Source organism: Olea europaea, chromosome 20, assembly GCF_002742605.1.
Source record: "Olea europaea var. sylvestris chromosome 20, O_europaea_v1, whole genome shotgun sequence".
In the NCBI taxonomy this organism is placed as follows: domain Eukaryota; kingdom Viridiplantae; phylum Streptophyta; class Magnoliopsida; order Lamiales; family Oleaceae; genus Olea; species Olea europaea.
In genome coordinates this window covers 11,860,981-11,866,825 of record NC_036256.1, presented here as the reverse complement: position 1 = coordinate 11,866,825, position 5,845 = coordinate 11,860,981, and positions in this window count along the sequence as shown.

Here is a 5,845-nt window from a genome sequence, read left to right as displayed (position 1 = left end):
AACATTGGTGGCGACGTCACTTCGGATGGTGTTGAACACTTCGTATGACGCGGTGGTAGATTTTCCAAAGTGGTTCAAATATGGGCGTAACAGTGGTCCCCCAAGTTTAGGCATGAATATTTATATCATGGGTGAACTTGTTTTCCCGATCAGGTATGTCCACTTGGGGATAGGGACTGTGATTTGTGAGAACTTATGTGTCGGTTTTTTGTGTTCACTAAAGCGTTAACCTTAGGCAGACGCACTAAAGATTCATTACTATATAAAGAAAGAACTTATCCGAGACTGATGTGTTGCCAACTAAACGATGCGTTGGGAGACTGCCGAAGTTTTGTAAAGTTTAGGAGGGTACGCATCTACCGAGGTGCTGACCCACAGGGGACGATGCATTGAGAGATGGCTAAAACTTTGTAAAGCTTAGGAGGGAAAGCAGCTACCGAGATGATGACTCATAAGGGACGACGCGTTGGGAGATGGCTAAAGCTTTGTAAAGCTTAGGAGGAGACGCAACTACCGAGACGATGACCCACAGGGGATGACGCGTCAGGTGCGACTAAACTTTGTAAAGTTGAGTGAGGAGCTCATATGCCATCAGTGTATTGACCCACAGGGGACGACGCGTTGGGAGATGGCTAAAACTTTGTAAAGCTTAGGAGGGGACGCAACTATCGAGCCGATGACCCACAGGGGACGACGCGTCAGGTGCGTCTAAACTTTGTAAAGTTGAGTGAGGAGCTCATCTGCCATTAGTGCGCTGACCCACAGCGGACGACGCGTTGGGAGATGGCTAAAACTTTGTAAAGTTTAGGAGGGGACGCGGCTATAGAGGCGATAACCCACAGGGGACGACGCGTTAGGTGCGTCTAAACTTTGTAAAGTTGAGTGAGGAGCTCATCTGCCACCGATGCGCTAACCCACAGGGGATGACGTGCTGGGAGATGACTAAAGTTTGTAAAGCTTAAGAGGGGACGCAGCTACCGAGGCGATGACCCACAGGGGACGACGCGTCAGGTGCGTCTAAACTTTGTAAAGTTGAGTGAGGAGCTCATCTTCCACAGGTGCGTTGACCCGTAGGGGACGATGCGTTGGGAGATGGCTAAAACTTTGTAAAGTTTAGGAGGGGATGCAGTTACCGAGGTGATGACCCACAGGAGACTTTGCGTCAGGTGCGTCTAAAATTTGTAAAGTTGGGTGAAGAGCTCAATTTGAGGCGGGCATCTCTGACGTTAAATGATTTGACAGCTATCGTGTATTTTCAAGGCGATAGTTGGGTACGATGCCCATTCCCAGAAAAGGCTGCTATGGCTACTTATTGTAGACGGCTGATGGTGATCTAGGCAACACGTTTCGCGTGAGCATGAAGGTCACAGCTAGATCTTAGGCGTAGATCGAATCTGGCGTTTCATTTCAACGGCCTAGATTGATTATGTGACGGACGACCTAGATTGATTGCATTTGAATTTGACGGTGGAGATCAGTTGGGACGCTCTATAAAAGGCGGAATTGAGCGTTTTTGGAGCTTTTCACTTTTCACTTTTGCGAAATCAAAATACCCACTTACTCTCAAAATCTTAGCATTTTTCGGCGATCTTCAAGCACTTTCCAGCCAGAAATCCCAGTTTCCGGCTACTTATGTTGTTTCTTGACCATTTTCGACCGTGGGAGACACCATTGCGAACGTTTCAGTTAGTATTTGAAACTTTTCATTTCTGAAAATGGCTTCTGAGGGTAGTGGTAGCTCGAGGAGGGGGTTGGAACTAGTGAGGATGGACGAGCCCATTTTGGCGGCTGAAATAGCCGAAGCGATTATTGGGGATGAGAACTTAAGAAAGAGACAAGATAGCTTGGTAGACACATCGGTGCATTGAGGAGCATCGGATTACCCCTCTAAGCTAAAGGGTACCGACCTGGAAAGACTTAGGGCTGAATATAGGATCCCAGACAGTGTAGATCTGATCCTACAAGAACCTGATGAGCGGGCCTGCTACCCTAGGCCAGGGTGCGTGGCAATCAGCGAGGTGATCCTTAAGGCTGGCCTTAGACTCCCAATCCACCGTTTCTTCCGTATGGTATTTAGGTCATATGGCTTAGCTTCTACCCAACTAAACTCGAACTCCTGGAGCCAAATGGTGGGCTCCTGGATGTTGTGGAAGGAGGCGTCGCTTGGGGTAGAGATGCCTTTTCCTGTATTCCAGACCCTCTACATTCCCAAGGTAACGGCTGGGGGGATAAAACCAGGGGCTGGTACTACTTGACCTCATGGGGTTCCTACACTCCATTCGTGCTTGATCTGTCGAGCTCCATTAAAGAGTGGAAGAGCTCGTGGTGCTAGGCTGTCGGGAGATGGGACACGATGGAGGGGGACCCCCTGGCGCCTCTTACGGTCCCCACAAAATATTCAACACTTAGTAAGTACTGTGGCTTTGTGTTTCTTGTTTATTCTTCTTCAGTTCGGTTGTTAACTACTATGTTTATTTTTGAAGGCACTCTTCCTCGGTGTGAACTTTGCACCGACGACTTCGACATCATCTGCATTATCTATCAGCTGCCTTTGAAGAAGAGGTCATACCACCAACTGATCAGGAAAAATATCCATTTCGTGACGCATGACTTGATGGCCTTTCAAGGTAAATGTCTTGAAGCGAATATCTTTATGTACCTTCCGAACTCTTTACACTTATACTAATTTGCTTGTTCCCTTGCAGATAACTTTAATAAGAAGATGCCTCTGAGGCCAGACTTCAAAACCATCCAAAGGATGATGGTAGAGGCGAAAGCCCTGAAGACCTCCTCATCTACGTACAAAAAGCAGATGGAGGATCTTGTGGAGGCCAGCAAAAGGCTCCATCCTCTGATCGAGGAGGAGGTGGCGGAAGACTCGGATGCAAATCCGTTGCGGAAGGTTAAGAAGCCTGTTGCCTCCTCGAAGCGCCCAACTGTGGCTAGGCCGCCTCCGGCTCTGAGGCAGACAACAATTCCTACCGGGGTGGTCATCCCGGAGAAGACGCCTGCGCCATCAGTGGCTTTTCATGCCCCGACCACATCGCCAGTAGCTGCTGTGCCCATTGCCCAAGTGTCGGAACAGCAAAAGAGGAAAAGGGCCCGTCCTTTGAAGGAGGTAGACTTCTTGGGCACCAATCCAGAGGAGCCAGTGAAGGAAGTGCTGAAGGCTCTTCCTCCAGAGATGGCTGCAGTGGCGGTGGTCCACAATAAGTATTGGATAGAGGAATGGAGAGACCATACCACCTCCTACACTGTCGAGACTTGGTTGCGGCCAACAGTGCTTGTGTGGCCCGGGCCTTAAGTACAAGCATCCAACTTGAGGGCTTGGTGAAAGACCTCAACGCTGAGAGGGAGGACCTCGTCAAGTGCCTCGAGGAGATGATGCAATACGGTGACGTGGTGAGGGAGGCCTAGGCCAAGGTCGAGGAGGAAGAGAGAGGAAGGAAGGAGGCTGAGGCCCAGCTGGCAACTGCCAAGGAGGACATAGAGCAGCTGAAGAAAGAGCTCTATGAAGTGGAGTGCCAGGTGGCTGCTATTACTCGAAGAGTTGATCATGTAAACGAGCACCACCGGCTCGCCACGGAAGCTCTGGAGGCCTCCAATAAAGAAAAGGCGGAGTTGAGGCAGAGTGCAGATGCCCAAGCTGAGGAGATCGCCTTTCTGAAGGAAGAGCTAAAGTCGGCAGGGAAAGTCGCTGTACAGAACTTTATCGACCACTTCAAAGAGCACACCCTTTACGACGACTTTGCAAACTTTTGGGCTTCCTGGAGCGCCCAAGGAATATTGGGTCGGCTGAAAGAGGTCCATCCTACTCTGGACATATCCTCGTTGGAGGCAGAGTTCGGTGGGCCTACTGGAGGTCGACCTGATAGGTTCGTCGAGGACGCTCCAGAGGCCCTTGGGGCAGGCGAGGTGGAGGCCGAGGCGGAAGATGCCCCAGTAGAATAGAGAATCAATTTTTGTAATGGCGTCGGCCTCTTTTGTAATCAAATTTCAATTGAATGAAATGAAATTTTTTTGTTAAGTATTGTTGCTTCTACTTTTCTATTGTGTTGAGTCATTTACATTTGAGTATATGAATGACAATCACTTAAGTAAACGTGAAGCGCCATTTACCAATAACTGGTTAATAACAGAAGATCGGACTAATTATCATATTGAAGAGCTAAGGTAACAATTTACTAACCGATGTGACAAAGAACTGAAGTATCATTACTTGTCTGTTACATCATCATTTAACAAGGCATTTTCAGCACTTAGTTATAGGGAAGTTACAAATGAGATCGGATCATAACACATTTATTATACAACATTGAGATCGGATCGGAACACAAGTTCATCACTGATAATACTCTTCAAGTGTTCGATGTTCCGTTGATGAGGGAGTATTTTCCTTGTCATGTCTTCAATTTCAAAAGTACCAGGTCGGGATTCCCTGTAGATGCGGTAAGGACCCTCCCAGTTCGGTCCCAACACTCCGGACCCGATTGGCTTTGATGATTGAAAAACCCTTCTAAGGACGAGATCCCCAGACGAAGAGTCAGATTTTTGACCTTGGAGTTGTAATAGCGGGTCATCTTTCTATGATACTTTGCTAAGTTCATCTGGGAGGCATCCCTCATTTCTTCAAGGAGGTGGAGTTCGCTCATTCGAGCCTCGTCGTTACTGATCTCATTGAAGAGTATTTGACGGTGCGATGGGACTCTTATCTCCACCGGGCTCATGGCCTCGACTCCGTAGGTCATGAAGAAGGGTGTCTCCCATGTTGCTATTCGGCTAGTTGTTCTGGTGGCCCAGAGGACGTGGGGAAGCTCATCGACCCAAGCCTCCTTTGAGATGTCAAGCTTCCTTTTCAGGGTATGCTTGATTGTTTTGTTTACTACCTTAACTTGCCCATTTGCTTGTGGGTGATAAGGTGTTGAGAAATCTTTTCTTATTTCCAGTTCGTCGCATAAGTCTCGTATTTTCTTGTTGTTGAACTGTCTCCCGTTGCCAGATACTAAGAAGTGGGGAATGTCGAACCTGCAAATGATGTTCTTCCAGACGAGTTTTATAGTATTCGCCTTGGTGATCTTGGTAAGAGGTTCAGCTTTGACCTACTTGGTGAAATAGTCGATGGCGACAATGACGAAAGTCGTGCTTCCTTTGCCTTTTGGGAGTGGACCAATGAAGTTGATGCCCAATTTGGCGAATGACCAAGGGCTAGTCACTACGAACAGGCTTTGAGAAGGTTGCCTTTGAATATTTGAGAAACGCTGGCACTTGTCACATTTTTGGACAAACTGACAAGCATCCTTTTTCAGGGTCGGCCAAAAGTAGCCTTGCCGGAGTACTTTGTGTGCCAGAGCCGTTCCTCCGAAGTGATTCTCGCAAATTTCCTCAAGGATTTCTCTGAGTATATACATGGCCTCTCCGTCTCCTACACATCGGAGAAGTGGCAAGGCGAAGCCTCTTTTGTAGGGGACATCTTTTTGTAGGACGAAGTGTGCAACCATTCTTCTTAACTTCCTTGCTTCGCTTCTGGAAGCCGGTAGTACCTCTTTACCTCCGAAAATGGAAGGCTTTGATAAGTGTTCAATGGGGACAATCTTTAGCAGCTCTGAATCCTTATTGCTGGCCAATTTTGATAAGGCGTCTGCATGAGTATTCTCTAGGCGTGGGACTTGAATCTGCTCAAACCTTTTAAAATGAGGAACTAGGTCCAGAACCAATTTCAAGTATGCAATCATGCTACTGTCTTTGGCCGTAAAGTTTCCATTGTCCTGACTCATTACAAGCTGAGAATCACTGCTTGCTAGGAGCCTTCTGACCTGCATTTCCTTCGCCAGTCTAAGGCTTGCTA